The sequence below is a fragment of the Bubalus bubalis genome, chromosome 5 (genome assembly GCF_019923935.1).
Source record: "Bubalus bubalis isolate 160015118507 breed Murrah chromosome 5, NDDB_SH_1, whole genome shotgun sequence".
In the NCBI taxonomy this organism is placed as follows: Eukaryota; Metazoa; Chordata; class Mammalia; order Artiodactyla; family Bovidae; genus Bubalus; species Bubalus bubalis.
The window spans coordinates 131,813,360-131,829,794 of NC_059161.1; positions in this window are offsets into that span (position 1 = coordinate 131,813,360).

Here is a 16,435-nt window from a genome sequence, read left to right on the forward strand (position 1 = left end):
ACATGCAGGCTCCAGCCTCACGGTCCCCGGTTTCAGGGTGAGCGGGAGGGGCTCATCTCAGTGGTTACTCTGGAAGAGGGGGCCGCGGGACCCCTGAGCCCCTGAGCCCGGCACCCCCACAGAGGCCTCTCACGGGCCTTCCTCTCCTGACACCCAATCCTCTCCCGGCAGCGCCCAGGGCCTCGAGCTCCCCCAGCACAGGCGATGACTCCCAGGGCCCCCGCAGGGCCAGGACATCAAGGGGTGGGCACCCCAGAGTCTGAGAGGGTGACTGGGAGCCACAGTCCCCAGACCCAGCCCTCCTGAGGGGGAAGCCCCTCATCCCGCCCTCTCCAGACCTGGGAACACGCCTCCCCGCAGGCCTCAGGGACTCGCACAGCGCAGGGCTGGAAGCAGAAGGCCCAGGGATTAGGGAACCAGAGCAGCAGGGCCAGCAGGCCGGCCGTGCCACTTTCCCGTGGGGCTGGCACGGCTGGCACTGAGCCCTGGGAAAACCCGAGGACAGGCCCGCCGTGGGCCCCAAGGGTAGTCATTTTCCCTGCCAGACTCCCTCTGCCCTGGTGGGTTCAGGGATTCCTGGCCAGACACAGGGTGCCCAGCACAGCCTCTGGTCTGAGAAGGAAGGGCCCCCTGGGACTGAGGAGGTGGGGTCCCCTTGCGTCTGAGCAGGTCAGCCCTGTGGACCCTCTGAGTGGGCACCAGGCTGCCCAAGACCCCTGTGTCCGGCCCCCACCTCTGGGCAGAGTCGCAGGTTGTCAGGCGGGCCCACGGGCAGTGGCGTCAGCCCCACTGGCTGGGGCGGGCATGGGGCGGGCTCCAGCCCCTGAGCAGGGCTGCGGACCCCCGGGTGCTTGGGTACATCCACCCGTCCATCACGCTGACTCGGGGACGCGGGAAGAGGCTCCCTCGGTGTGGCTGGAGCCCTGTCCCCGCCCCAGCAGGACCCCCATTCCTCTCTGGGAGAGGGCTGAGCAAACCACCCAGCGCTCCTCTCTGATGAAGCTGTGACTCCCCAGGCCACCAGGACAGCACTCTGCCCAGCTGGGGCTGCGGGGCCTGAGTGCCCGCCCGCCGGGCGGACCCCTGCAGAACACAGACGCGCCAGCAGCCTAGGCAGTCACGGCCCTCCTCCTGCAGGCCCCACACCCAGCAGTATTTACCCTGACAAGACACTGTTCCCGAGGACCGCATGGGTCACCGCTGACCAAGGGAGGGGCCCAGAGACGTCACGAAACACAGCCCAAGACGGATGAGTCAGGTCCACAGACCCTGACTCATCAGGAAGGGAGGGGAGGGGGAGGGAAGGAATGGGAGGTCAGGGGCTCCCTCCGTATGTGTGGACCCTGCTCAGACCCTGGGCCCTCAGTTCTGGTCCAGCCTCCATGGGCAGTTGGAGGGTGCACCCAGGGAAGCCCTCTGAACACCCTAGGGAGACCCCAGCCCCAGCCAGGCCCAGACGGAGTCCCTGGTAGTTAAGTGTCTGAAGACTCGGTGAGGGGCTGACAAAGCATCAGCTGTGCCCACCCCCTCCCCAAGTGCTCCCCGAGACGTCGGAAGGGGAGTCTCAGGCCTGGAGACACCCGCCAAGGATCTGAAAGACCTGGTGCACACGCGCGGGCCCACGCCACCCCTGGGCCTGCGAGGGTTTACGAGAGGACGTTACCTCCCCACCCCGCCGCCCCCACCCTGCGCCGTGTGAGGGGGGCGGGTTCGCACACACAGGTGTTTGTTCAGGTGTGAGTGGGGCAGGGCCAGGTCAGTGGGCTGGGCTCCTCACCCAGGCTCCCCGGAGCAGGCGGGCACAGGCATGGCCTCCCTGGGGGTACAGGGCCTCTGCAGTTCAAGAGACCAGTTCACGTGTCTCCCACCTTGAGATCCGACATTTCACCCTGAGCATCGTCCTCACTGCCCCGACTGCACTGTGGGACCGCTGCTGCCTTCAGTGAGCGCCTGAGGGCTCGCCGGCGTGGGCGCCTCCAGGGACTAGCGTCACAGTGGACACTTACAAACTTCGCTTCTGGCGGGGTGGGGGGATGGGGGGATGGATGGGGGGTGGGGGGGGATGAGGGGCTGGGTGGGTGGGTGGATGGGTGGATGGATGGATGGGTGGGTGGGGGGGTGGATGGATGGATGGGTGGCTGGGTGGGTGGGTGGATGGGTGGGTGGGTGGGTGGATGGGTGGCTGGGTGGGTGGGTGGATGGGTGGCTGGGTGGGTGGATGGATGGGTGGATGGGTGGGTGGGTGGATGGGTGGGTGGGTGGAGGGGTGGATGGGTGGGTGGGTGGATGGATGGATGGATGGGTGGATGGGTGGGTGGGTGGATGGGTGGGTGGGTGGATGGATGGCTGGGTGGGTGGGTGGATGGATGGATGGATGGGTGGATGGGTGGGTGGGTGGATGGGTGGGTGGGTGGGTGGGTGGATGGATGGGTGGCTGGGTGGGGGGGTGGGTGGGGGGATGGATGGATAGATGGACAAACAGTCTCTAGGAGGGATGGGGTGTGCCTTCTGCAGCAGCTCTGCAGGGCTACCACCTCACAAGGGCATGGTGTGTGCAGGCAGTCGCCAGGAACTCAGTCAGCCTGCCTCATTAAAGCCCTCCACAACCTTGAGAGGAGGGCACTCACATTGCTTCATTCTGGACCAATGATCAGAAAGTGTGAAGCGCCCCTGCGCTTGCCCCGCCTGAGGCTGCTCACAGTGGTCCTCGCTGCCCTCAGCCCACACTGCCCACCGCTTAGCGATGGTGTGGCCATTGTTTGCAGAAGGTCGACTGTTGCTCTCTGTGAAACTCAGAATGAGTAACAGAAAACCCGATTCCTGCGAGCCCACAGCCCAGGAGAGGAGTCTCCTCCCCTTCCTTCCCGGAGTGGTGTCCTGGGACACGGCCCCCTCTTTCCCGCCCCCAGTGGGGCGTCTCATGCTTTTAGAGTACAGTTAGATTGCTTTCTCACATGTCTGCACGCCATCCTGGGATCCCCCGGCCTCCTAGCTAACTCTTGTACTTTGCGCACCCTGAGGCTCAGTCTTTGAGCTGCAGCGCTCTATGAGTTTCAACAAACACAGTGTCACGTGCCCCAGCACAGTATCGAATCCCTTCTCCACCTCTTCAACCCTCCCCAGCAAACCCCTGCAACCAATGATCTTTTTCAAGGTCGCCATAGTTTTGGCTTGAATATATTTTTATGATTAATCCTAAATCTCTAACTGCTAAAACAATTCTAGCATGCCATGCCGTAGGCCGCGCGTGCGGAGCCGCTGGGTCATGGCCGTCTCTTTGCTGTGCAGCCATTACAGATCATGGCCATGAGCTTCTGTTGCTAGAAGGGAAACACGGTTCTCTGGTCTGGAAAACGTAGAGTTTTGTCTGACAGTGCTGATCTGAAGCGTGTTTTCAGTTTGACAGAAGTGTAATTGATATACTATGAACAGCATGTGTCTAAGTGCGGATCTGACCAGTTTTGACATAATACACACCTGACACCATCGCCACCTGAGTCGAGACGGGGGATGTGTGCACAGCTGCGGTCCAGGAAACCTCACGCCCCTTGCCCTCGGTCTGCTTCCTGCCCCTTGGGTTAGTTTGTGTTTTCTGGAATCGTATGCAAACAGCTCCACACACGCACTATCTGTTGGTTTGGTTTCTTTCACTCGGGATCGTTTTTCTCCCAAAAGAGAGACTTCTATTTTGGAAAGATTATAGAAGCAATCACCCTCGGGAAGCACCACTCCCAAATCACGGAACCTGCTGATTTTCTGGGTGTATCGCTATCTTTTGGCCATTATTAATTCTGAGAGCCCTTCTGTACTTGTGTCTAAACTTTGAACTAATTTCCCCGCTACCTGCATTCATTGGAGTGGAGGCATTCCATCCGTATTCCTCACGCACGGTGGTGGGGAACAGAGAGCTCACTGTGGGAGGACCGGCTTCTGGACGCGGGTGGCCAGTTTCTCGGGGGTCATCAGCGGCTTTCGTTTCGTTTATTTCCTACCTTTTGGCCGCAGCATGCAGCTTGCAGGACCTCAGTTCCTGGGCCAGGGGTGGCACCCACACGCCCCGCAGTGGAAGTGCGGCACTCTGACCACTGGACCGCCAGGGAAGACCCCCACGACTCGTCATTCTGATTTTCTGGATTCTGGTCTCTGGCTACCTCCTCTGCTGCCATTACTGCTGCTGGCTCCTCGCAGAATCAGCATAATTATTTTGAGGTCCATCCACAATCTCACTTGCGTGCACCATCCATTCCTTTTTATGACTGAGTGGCTTTCTTTTGTGTGGAAATGAAAGTGTGTTTGGGGCATCTCAGGTCGCAGGAGAGGTAAAGAATCTGCCTGCCATTGCAGGAGAGGCAAGAGATTCGATCCCCGGGTCGGGAGGATCCCCTGGAGGAGGAAATGGCACCCCACTCCAGTATTCTTGTCTGGAAAATCCCATGGGCAGAAGAGCCTGGCCAGCTCCCGTCCATAGGATCGGACGTGACTGAGCTGCTGAGCACACAGAAGCGTTCATTTCTCCTGCCGCTGGTGGCCTCGGGCTGTTTCCAGTCTGACAGCAGCACAGACCGCACCACCAGGAGCTTGTGCCGGACCTGTGATCCTGGGAGTCGGTGTCTGGGCCACACTGCTCCGAAGTCTCAGGACAGCGGGCTATTCTCCACAGGGGCCGTGCATCCCATCCCCCCAGCGGCGGCGAGCCCCCACTCCCCCCATGCACCCCACCCCAGCCACACTTGTCCTGACAGGTGCATGGTGATACCAGCCCCTGGTGTGAGTTGCCTTCTAACCACTACTGAAGTTGAGAACGTGTCCATGTCAGGAAGTCTGTGTCACCTCCCTCTCTTCTCTGGTGAAGTGTCTGCTCAGATCTTTTGCCAATTTATTGGGTTATTTGGGTGGATTTTTTTATTCAGCTCCAAGACTGGTTTATCTATTCAAGATACCAGTCCAGTACCAGAGTTACCCTTTGCAAATATTTTTCTTCCCCTCTGTGGCTTGTTTTGCTCAGTGTCCTAACAGTGTCTTTGGAAGAGCGGGAAGTTTTCATTCTGATGAGGTCCAGGCCATCCGTTTACTCTTTTATGGATGGTACCTTGTGGTATCTTATGGATGATAGAATACAGGCAGGGCAGCCCTCTCCAGGATTCTCACCTGGTGAGTCCCATGGACGGAGGAGCCCGCCACGGGGTTGCACCGAGTCAGACACGACTACAGAGATGTAGCAGGAAGCTCTGGCCAACCCGAGGTCAGGAATGTTTCCTGCTGAGTTCTCCTCTAGAAGTGTTGCACCTTTAGGTTTTGAGGGGGTTTGTCTGCTTCCTCTGTTTTCTCTTGTTTGCGCTGGGTCTGCTTTGTTGCATGGGCTTTCTCCAGTCGCAGCTGGCGGGCGCTGCTCTCCACTGCGGCCTCTGGGGCAGGGCTTCTCTCGTAGCGCGCGAGCCCTAGCGCGTGAGGTCAGCAGTTGCGCGTGGGCTTAGCTGCCCCAAGGCACACAGGATCTTCCCAGAGCCAGGGCTCGAACCCGTGTCCCTTGCCTTGGCAGGCGGATTCTTTACTGCTGGACCCCCGGGGGGCCCTAACCTTTAGGTTTTACACGATGAGTTGAGGTTATTTTTTCATACGGTGTGAGGCATGAACGGAAGTCTCCTTTCCTTTCTTAACCCAGCTGTTGCAGCTCCTTCTGGACAAGGCCCGCCTTGCCTCCTTGCGTTGTTCCTGTAAAAAGTTAGTTCTTTATATATGTGTGTGTTTATTTCTGGACTCTGTCTTCTGTTACACTGACCTCTTTGTCCATCTTCATGCTAATCCCACACTGCTCTGACCACTGGAGCTTTGTAATAACTGTAATATCACCTAATGTTCATGTTCCAATTTTGTTTTTCTTTTCCAAAGTTGTGGTTTTTGTTTTCTTTTGTTTTCTTTGGCTGCTATCTGTCCTCTGCATTTCCCTCTGAATTGTAGAATCTATTGATTTCTACCAAGAACAATCCTGATAGTATTTTGACTGGGATTGCATTGAATATCTGGACCAATAAGACTTATTGGAAGACTTAGATCTTAGCAATACTGAGCCCTCCATCCCACGAGCAAGGTCTGTCTCTCCACGTATTTGGACCTTTGATTTCTCTCAGCGACGTTTCATGGTTTTTGGTGTACAGGTTTTCATTTCTTTTGTCAGATTTGTGTCTGAGGATTTCATGTTTTTTATGCTGTTTATCTCTGATTGTTCCTAGTATATAAAAATGTAATTGATTTTTGTAACTGATCTTGTAGTACCAACAGCCTTGATAAACTCACCCACTAATTACAGTAGCTATTTTGTGATATTCCAGGTATATTCTACATAGAAGATCATGTTCCCCGTGAATGAAGGCAGTTTTACTTCTTCCTTTCTAGTCTAATTATTTTTCTCAGAGTTCCTGGTTGCACAGGCAATAACTCCCAGCACGGTGTTGATTAGGAGGGAAGAACAGGTATCCTGATCTTGTTTCCGACTCCAGAGAAGAGCGTTCAGGCTGAAGTGTGACGCTGGCCACAGGCCTGTAGTAGATGCCCTTTACCAGGTTGAGGAAGTTCTCTGCTATTTTTAGTTTGCTGACAGATCTTATCAGGAAGGGATGTCGAAATTCGTTACATGTCTTTTTATGCATCCATTGAGATGATTCTATAGTTTTTCCTCTTTAGTCTGGTAATATTGTGAATTATATTGACTCATGAATGTCAAACCTATCCTGTATTCCTGGAAAAAAGAATTTAGTCATGATTTTCATTTGTTGCTGGATTCAATTTGCTAAAATTCTGTTTAGACTGTTTGCATCTATGTTCGTGAGGGAGGTGGGTCTACAGTAGATTTCCCCTCTTGGGGGCATCTTTATGTGATTTTGGCATCAGGGTAACGCTAGCCTCAAAGAAAAAGCTGAAAATATCCCTTCCTTTCCAGTCTTTCTGGAAGAGTCTGAACAGAGTTGGTATTATTTCTTTCTTAAATGCTTGATGGACTTCACCACTAAAGTCATCTGGGCCTGGAGCTTTCTCTGTGGGGAGGTTTTTGGTTTGGTTTGGTTTTCTAGTTGTTTAATAGATGGGGCTATTCTTTTTTTTTTTTTTTTTTTTTTTTTTTTTTTGCCAAAGTAAAGGGAAGAAAGGAAGATCATTAGGAAGATGAACCAGAGAACAAAGCACTGGAGGGAAAAACAAGGAGCCCCTGAGAGGAAGCGTGGAGTCCTCGCCACCGAACAGGCCCGGAAGTCCTGTTCTTCTTGAGTGAATTGTCTTTCAAGGAATGTCCTTTTCACTCAAGTTGCTATATTTATTGGCAGAACATTGTTCACAACATTCCCTTATTCCCCTTTAATATCTGTACACTCTGGTGGTATCACCACCCTCATTCCTAAGGTCTGTAATTTAGGTCTTCTTTTTTGCCGTCAGGCCAGCTAGAGGTTTATCAGTGTTACTGGTCTTCTCAAGGCCCAGCTTTCAGGCTCCTCGTTTTCCCTCTAGTGCTCTGTTCTCAGCTTCATCTTATTAATGGTCTTCCTTTCTTCCCTTTACTTTGGGTTTAATCTGCTCTTTTTCTCTTGTGATTTCTGACGGTGGAGTCTGAGGCCTTGACCTTTCTGTCCTCTTTTCTATTGTAGCTGCTTCGTGCCGACACGGGTCCCCCAAAAACTGCCTTCTCGGCATCCTCACCCCACCCGGGGCTGTGTCTCTGGGCCCCACCTGCCCTAGTCTCTTTCCTGCCATTGGACCCAGGACTGACCTCAGAAACCCATCCAATACCAATTATTGTCCCGTCAGAAAAAGGAAACCGCAGAAGGTGATTCAGAGCCAGTCACTCAGGAGCTGGAAGCCGCGAGGACAGGAGGCCCTGGAGGCCTCAGGGCTTGGGGGGCAGAGAGGAGGGCCTCCTGGGGGCACAGCCGGTGCTGGAACCGCCTGCCCAAGAGCCGGCCTGGTGACGGTGATGGCGCGGCTTCTCCTTCCCCTCAACCAAAAGCCGTTTCCAGGGAGGCTGGAAACACGGTTTCCAAGGTCCCAGCAACAGTGTGAATCGGCTGTCACTCACAACACAGCGCCTTAGACCCAGTGGGTTCAGACCATAAGCACAAGACAGATTCATAGATGATAGATAAACACGCAGAGACAGAGGTACACAGATCTACAGATGATGCCTAGGCAGTGGATAGTAGATAGACAGCCATGAACTTACCCTTGTTCCTTGGAAGAAAAGCTATAACTGGCCTAGACAGCATATGAAAAAGCAGAAGCATTACTTTGCGACAAAAGTCCGTCTAGTCTAAGCTATGGTTTTTCCAGTAGTCATGTATGGATGTGAGAGCTGGACCATAAAGAAATCTGAGCACTGAAGAATTGATGCTTTTGAACCATGGTGTTGGAAAAGACTCATGAGAGTCCCTTGGACTGCAAGAAGATCCAACCAGTCCATCCTAAAGGAGATCAGTCCTGACTATTCATTGTAAGGGCTGATGTTGAAGCTGAAACTCCAATATTTTGGGCACCTGATGCAAAGAACTGACTCCTTGGAAATGACCCTGATGCTGAAAAAGATTGAAAGCAGGAGGAGAAGGGGATGACAGAGGATGAGATGGTCGGATGGCATCACTGACTCTATGGACATGAGTTTGAGCAGGCTCTGGGAGCTGGTGATGGACAGGGGAGCCTGGCGTGCTACAGTGCATGGGGTCACAGAGAGTCAGGCACGGCTGAGCGACTGAACTGAACTGAATGGATAGATGATAGATAGATAACAGATACACAGGTGATAAATGCATACACAGATGTTAGGTAGGTGAGAGATGATAATAGATATGGATAGGTGATAGTTGGTAGATAGATGGGTGACAGATGTGTATGCAGTTGCTGCCCTAATGTTGTCCACCTAGGGGGCCTGCAAACAAAAAAAGGAACTGGGGCTCGTTGGGGAAGCTGGTGAGCTTCTGGGTGAGAGTGTCGACATTACTTGGTTTGTGGCATCAGAACTTGAGGAGGTGGCCAGTGGCTCGAGGTTTGTCCAAGGCCACAGGGCGGCAGGACACGGCCCCGCTGGCAGAGATGGGTAGGCTGAGCCACCGAAGCCGTAACTGTGATGTGTGACTGTAACCCACGGGATAAAACAAGCATCAAGTCCAGAGTGACTCCCATCATCGAAGAAATAAACGAAAGGGAAGGAAGCCTCACTCGTATGAAAAATCCGCTGCCTTCACTGCCGCGCCTTCTGCCGCTGCGGCCGGTCACAGACCCTTCCTGTAGGGCTCACTAGGTAAGAAGGGGGGTTCTCATTACCCCAGGGGCAGGACAGCGCGGCCACGCTCTCCCACACAGCGCTCGGGGGGCCCTCCTCCTGCACGCCTCCCTCCCAACCACGAGGAAACGTGCAGCACACTCGAATCGGGGCATCACGTAAAGTACCCACACGGGCGCTTCAGAGAGTCCACAAAACAAGCTAAGGCAACTGCCAGGGCAGGGGGGTCCAGCAGGCCCCGACCAATACCCTAGAAGCCTCAGCAGACCCACAAGGGCTCCCCAGCCCCCCGCAGACCAGCCTCATGCCTCCAGGAGAACAGGTCACATCACCCTGCCCTCCAGCTGCCCCTGGCCAGCATGAGACCCTGGCACAACCCCTCGACTGGAGGGTGGGTGACCCGTTCTGAGAAACCCTGCGGCCCCCAGCTGGCGGGTGCCTGTGGGCAGCGAGCAGCCTCTCTTCACCCACTGCCCACATCACTGCTCACTCATCACGAGGAGCACGCAGGTGGGCACGGGAACTGGGGGCTCGGAGGCAGGGCTGGGCGCTGAGCAGGGCCATGGCCCCTCTACAGGAGCTGCGCCAGGGTCCCCAGGTCACTGACGGCTCAGAGAAGTCAATGCTATTCAACAAAGAAAACCAGGTGCAAATTGTCCCCACCGTGTTCAGGCAGAGCAGCAGCCCGGAGCGTTACGGCAGAGCGGGGAGGGAGGCGGTCTGCGTGTCCACTGCTCTGAGCTGAGAGCGGCCCGTGAGCAGGGAGGGGCAGGTGCCTGGCGTCCCTCCAGCCCTGCCTGCCCGCCGGCCTGGGCACGGTGACGTCACGGCCCTCAGAGCCGCCGGCCTGCCCGCCCGGGGCCATAAATGCCCGCTTCCGGCCGCGGGCACCTCCTGACGCAAGCACTCGGTGCAGTAAAGACCAGACGTCAGCCCAGGGCCCACATCCGGTGCCCGCCGCTGGCAGGGCAGGGAAGCCTGGGCCTGGACTCCAGCTGCTGTCCCAGCCTTGGTTCTGAGACCCCAGACATGACACCTGGGCCCCGGGGGAGGCTCCATGTTCAGAGACCCCAGGACACCCGTCCCAACAGTATCCCTGGCCTCTTACCAGACAGGCGCCACGGCCAGGGGCTGCCGGGGGCAAGAGGGGACCGCGAGGGCGGGGCAGGAGCCGGGCGGGGGGCTGGCCCCACGGCAAAGGGGTGTCTGAGCCCCAGGGCCCGCTGAGAATGGACCCGAGCTAGAGACCAGGACGGCGCAGCCTCCAGGCTGCCTGTTGTCCAAGAACCGGACAGTCATGCTGGGGGAGGCACAGAACCTGACCGCCCCCCGCACTGCTGGTGGGTGTGACCCCCAGGGCAGCGTGTGGGAAACAGCGCAGAGGGGCCTCAGAACCCTTCCCACCCGCCCGCCGCCTGAGCGGGCACTCCTGCCTCCCGCACCCCAGAGACCAGCAGGCAGGCCTCCCTGCTGCTGCACGTGTTCACAGCGGCTAAGAGGGGAGAACCCAGCGTCCGTCCGCAGACGACGCTCACACGGAGGAGGCCATCCGGACACGCTGTGAGCGTGGCTGCCCCTTGAGGACGGGATGCTCGGAGAAATAATCCAGGCACAGAAGGACGGAAGCTGTCTGACTCCCCCACAGGAGGTCCCTGGAGAGCTCGCATCCGTAGACACGGGAAGCGGATGGGGGGCCGGGGGCTGGAGCCATGGGGGGAGGGGAGTGAGTGTCCAGTGGGGACGGAGGGTCCGTTCGGGAAGATGATCAGGTTCTGGGGACGATGGGGGGAGGCACAGCCAGGGGAATGTCCTGGTGCCCCGGGCTGTGCCCCCAGAAGTTCTGTGTTAAGTGTATTTTACCAAAACAAAAGAAATTTTTTCAGAGAAAATTTATTTGAAGTAATAAGTAAATAAAAGCAGGTCAGGAAAGCAGCCCCTATCTTAGACCCTCGGGGAAGGGGGAAGAGAAGGGCGGGTCTGTTGAGCGGGGCTCCCGAGCAGTCGCACCTCCGCACGGGGCCGCCCGCCCTCCTCAGGGTCAGAGTCCCCAAGGAGGACGAGGACGAGGTCTCCCTCCTCCCCGACGACCGGACAGACTGCCCCAGCTGAAGACCCCTCCACAAAGAGCTCGGCTTATGAGGGTGATATCTCTCAGTATTTGCCATATCAGGCAATAAAAATGAGAAAAATTTTAAATGTTTGTTATTTCAGTTAAAAATTAAATACACTGCATGCTGACATAAGCTCTTTACCAAAAAACCCTGTTTTCCAAAACAAAAATGCAGTGAGAAGAGCGGCGTGAATACGCGTCTTTACGAATCTCCCTGACGTCGGGCTTCCCAGCAGCAGCTGGACCTCATCCCCGTGCCCACCTTCGTTCTGCTGGGGACACCATCCTGGTCGAAGCATCCAGAGAAAACCCGGCCTCGCCCGGACCTGCAGCTAGAAACCAGGAGCCGGTGAGCAGCCTTTTCGGGTCATCAAGGAGGTTCTCCCCCGATTGACACTGAACCCCAGCTCGGGGCGTCTCTCCGGGCGGCTGCTGTCTGGACGGGGAGCCCACCCCGGGTGCAGCTCACTGGGGCCCCGGGGACTCATGGTCCCTCCTGCTCCAAGGACGGGTCTCTGGCCCCCGTGACGCTGTAACATCGCGCGACAGTTGTTGGAAAATGCGGATTCAGAGCCTCCCTTTCCACGTCCACGTGGGACTCACAGCAGCATCGCACGCTTGGAGAAGGGCCTGCAGGTCGGGGAGCTGTCTCGCTGATGCTGGCAGGCTCCAAAACTCTAATTTCCAGTAGAGAGCTCGAATTTACCATGGCAACAAAGACTGTCTGCTATTTCTCTTGTTTGGGGTCAAACGCCTGCCAAGACCCCAGGTGTGAACAGCACGGCCGGCCCAGCGTGGGTCGGGGTTCACCCGTCGCCCGAGCGAGCGCTGCAGGAGGCTGGCACCCGAGGGCTCTCACCGAGGGCCCAGACTGGAGTCCGCTGCGTCAGGAGCATTTGCCAGCTCACCCCGAGGCCCCGGGCTCGCTCGGGCACTTCCTCCCGGGGGTGTGTGTGAGGGGGTCCTGCCATGGCCACACCGGGATCCTCGCCGAGGAGCCAACAGCTTCACCCCCCGGGGCTTCTGCACCATCCGTGCCCGCCGGAGCCCCGTGGAAAAGGCGAACGATTTCTCAGTCTTGTTATGAAACTAGCTCAGCGCTCCGGCCTCTCCCGGGGTGTCAGGGGCCGTGCTGGAGTGGGACAGGGCACCTTCCCGAGGGCTCTGTTACAACCGCCTGCTGAAGGCTGACACCTGGGTGCGACTCCGCAGGGCAGCCAGCAAGGAGCTGGCGGAAACCCCATGACCTCCCTGCTTTCAAAACTAGCCAGGAGAGGTTATTTCTGCCTCAAACGACCACCGCCTTCCTCGACCCCCGGCCACACTCCCAGCTCAGGCTGGGCGATGGCTGGATGCACGGAGGCCTGGCCTTTGGTCCACTGGTGGCCTCTCCAGGCCTGCACCCCACTGTTGGGTAGGTGGGCTTCACTGCAGCCCCTGGCCCCCTGGAGAGCCCAGCCCCCACCGGCCCCTCCCCAGGCCGGCAGAGGAGCCCGCCGGGACCTGGGCAGGCAGTCAATGACACCTGAGCTCTCAAGGAACAAACAAAGGTGCCCATTCCTGGGAAGGGCTGACAGCTGGGGGCCAGGCTGGGGGGAAAGTCCAGCAGGGAGGGTCAGCGGTCCAGACCGCAGCCCCGCCCCGCCCCAGTTTATGGCCAGGTCCTGTTGGGGCACCTTTCCAGCACCCCGCCCTTCCTCCTCCAGCGGCTTCTGGGGGCCCGTCAAGGGTGCAGGCCAGGAGGGAGCTCCCCAGAGAGCAGGACATGGGCAGCTGCTACCTGGTCCAACTCAGAGTCGGGGGCGGGGTCAGGGCGAGTGGAGGACAGGCGCCCCCGAGGCCCAGGCTGCCTGCCCTCTGCCCTGTGCGCCCCGACAAGGCACAGGGCCACACACTCGGGGTGTAGCCTCGAAGGGGACCTGCTTGCTTCCCCTGAGCCTCGTGTGTTAAACCTGCTAAGGAAGGGGGGACAGGGTCAGCCCAGAGGCCCAGGGGGCTTCTAAGAGGCAGGTTAGGGCAGGGGTGGGGTCGGGGTACAGCTTGGGCACAGGGCTGGGTCTGAGGACTAGAATGTCAGAACCAAGGGGCCTTGCGGGGGCGGTACTCAGTATCAGGAGCCCAAGACCACTGTCAGCCACCCAGCGGCCGGGCACACTGCCCTGGGAAGCAGCAAGGGCACCCACCCCGTGCGGCAGAGCCTCCAGGAGAATCTGGGGGCCTCCTCATCCCTGCACCCTTTCCCAGGTCAGAGACTCACGGGCACAGCCGCTGACCACTCCCTCTGGTCAGGGCCCAGGGGACCACCAGGGGGACCCACTGCCCTCAGGCCCAGAGCTGCCAGGTGGGGCCACCAGACGCCCCTTACAGCTGATGAGCTGGTGCCCAGGCTGCCCACCTGGCTCTGCCCTGGAGGGTGGGGCGCTGAGATGCAGACGCTGGGGCCCACCTCTCCAGCCACAGGTAAGATCACTGGGAAATCACTTCCTCCAGGCTCATCTATGGGCTGGGGAGGGTGGGGGAGGGAGCAATGTCCACACCTACCCAGTAGCCCCCCCACAAGCCCCTGCAAGTCGCTCACCCAGGCAGCCTGCAGGACCCCAAACAGCTGGGGTAAGGGAGGGACAGGGCGGGGAGGTGGTGCTTGGCACAGCCATGGCGAACTTGGAGAGTTCTCTCAGCCATGGAGAGCTCCGTCCTAGCGCCCCTGATGCTAGTGAATGTGTGGGAAGAGGGTCTGGAACCGAGCCCTCCCGGGGTTCCAGGTCCTCCCCAGGTCCTCCCAGGCCCCCCGAGCCAGCCCACTCTTTGATTCCCGGGCCCCCCACCCTCAACGCGCTCTGCATACAGCTGCTGCTGCTAAGTCGCTTCAGTCATGTCCGACTCTGTGTGACCCCATAGATGGCAGCCCACCAGGCTTCCCTGTCCCTGGGATTCTCAAGGCAAGAACACTGGAGTGGGTTGCCATTTCCTACTCCAACTCATGAAAGTGAAGAGTGAAAGTGAAGTCGCTCAGTCCTGTCCGACTGTTAGCAACCCCATGGACTGTAGCCCACCAGGCTCCTGCATCCATGGGATTTTCCAGGCAAGAGTACTGGCATGGGGTGCCATTGCCTTCTCTGTGCATACAGCTGGCACTCAGTAAAAGCTTGCAGTTTTTCTGTGGAGGGCGGCTCCATTGCACACTGTGGCACTTCGGGCCCTGTGGGCTGCCGCCTCCTGCCCCTCCCCGCACCTTCCTGCCAGAGGGTGGCCTTGGGAGGGGTGGGGTCCTGGGGGTGGTCCCCCCAGACTCAGGCAGAACCTTAGGCTGGGGTGCAGGGGCAAGGGGTACTGTCCTCCTGGGGGCTGCAGGGACCTGGCGGCAAATGGGGGTCAGCTCTGAAACTGCACATCACGGTGGAGGGCCATGAGCAGCCGCGGCGGGGGGAACAGGCCTCCGTATCTGGGGTCTGGGGTCTTGGCGGCAGCTGCCGCTTCTGCACGTTCACAGGGATGGGCCGGGAGTGGGCGGGGGCCTGGCACAGCTGTGAACTGGCAACCACCAGGTGCCTCGGATCAAGTCCAGTGGAGCGCCACCTCCCACCCCGGAGCCCCACCTCCCACCCCGGAGCCCCGCACAGGCCCTGCCAGGCCCCGAGGTCCCAGGAGCCAGAGGCCCCAGGGCCCCCCAGAGCCACCTCGTCGTTGCCCACTGCAGTGCTTCCTCTGGGCGCTCCGGCAGCCAGACTTGCAGGGAGCTCACCGCCCCCCGCCCCAGCCCGTCCCAGCATCCCAGGCAAGCGCGCGCCTTGGTCAGCGCAACCGGACCAAGGAAGGTCGCAGGCGCGGGAGGCACCGGGATGCAGACGTTGGCCAGCAGGTGGCGCGCGTCGCCCGCACAGCCGCCCAGAGGGAAGTCTGCGCATGTGCACTTCTGGACCGGGGCGTGGGAGGGCCTGATCGGGGGGCGTGGTTCAGTGAGCGGGTCACGCCCCCTAGGAACGCCCCCCGCGTGGGCGTGGCTTGAGTGGACCTCGCCCACCCGAAGATCCGCGGGGTCTGCGCCGGCCTCAGGGCCCCTGCAACCGGGTGCAGGGATCAGCCCGAAGCCGTCTCGCCGTCCCCTGACACCACTTGTCTCCGCATCGCGGCCCTGTGACAGGTGAGCAGCGCGTCCTGCGGAGTCAGCATCCAGCTTGCGGGGCTCACAGGCTGGACCGGAGGGACCTCTGCCTGACCTTGGGCAGGTCACTGGCCTCCGCGCAGTGATGGCTGGGAATCATCAGTCGCTCTAAGCATCACACCTGCTGGGGACCCTTCCCCAGCTGGCCAGCCCGCCCTGCTGGTCTGGCCCTGGGCCCTCCATGCCTGGCCCGGCCCCACAGAGGGCCGCCCACTTCTGCGCCTGCTCAGGGAGCCAGGTGGCAGACTGCCGGTGCGGGGGAAATGGACACCCCGATGGCCTCCGTCCTCCAGAGAAGAGCCCCCACCCGGTGATCCTGGGGTTCTGCCTACAGCCTCCGGGGATGGTCAGGGCTCTGAGGCCTTAGTCCCCACCCTAGAAGGCCCTTTGCAAACAGGCTACCAGGAGCCCACCTGGCCTAAAGCCCAGGGGAGCCAGGGGGCAGGATGAAGGCAGCAGGGCCCACACTGCTGGCTGGTCCTTAGGGCAGGGCATGTGAGGGTTCCGAAGCACGCAGAGTGACCACCCCAGCTCTGGGGGTGGGAAGGGCTGGGACCCTGCCTGGAGTCGGCCACAGCACCACCCCCTCCCCCCAGGCGGTGAAGCCGGACTAGAATCTGTCCCCGCTTCCCCCAGAGAGGAGCTGTCCTCCCAGGCGTGGCCACGTGTCCTCAGCATAGTGACCGTACAGAGAGCCCCTGATGTCCTGCCTTCCCATGGCGGGGAGCGCAGCCTTCAGGGGTGACCCCCCAGGAGGGGCGACCCCCCAGGAGGCCAGGGCTGGAACCAGAGCCAGGTCTGGGTGACGCAGTGTGGTGGGAGCGGGCCTCAAGGAAGCGGATGTGGCCTTTGCACCAGCAGATTACTGAGCCAGGTGAGCAGGAAAGTCAACAGAAAGCTCTCA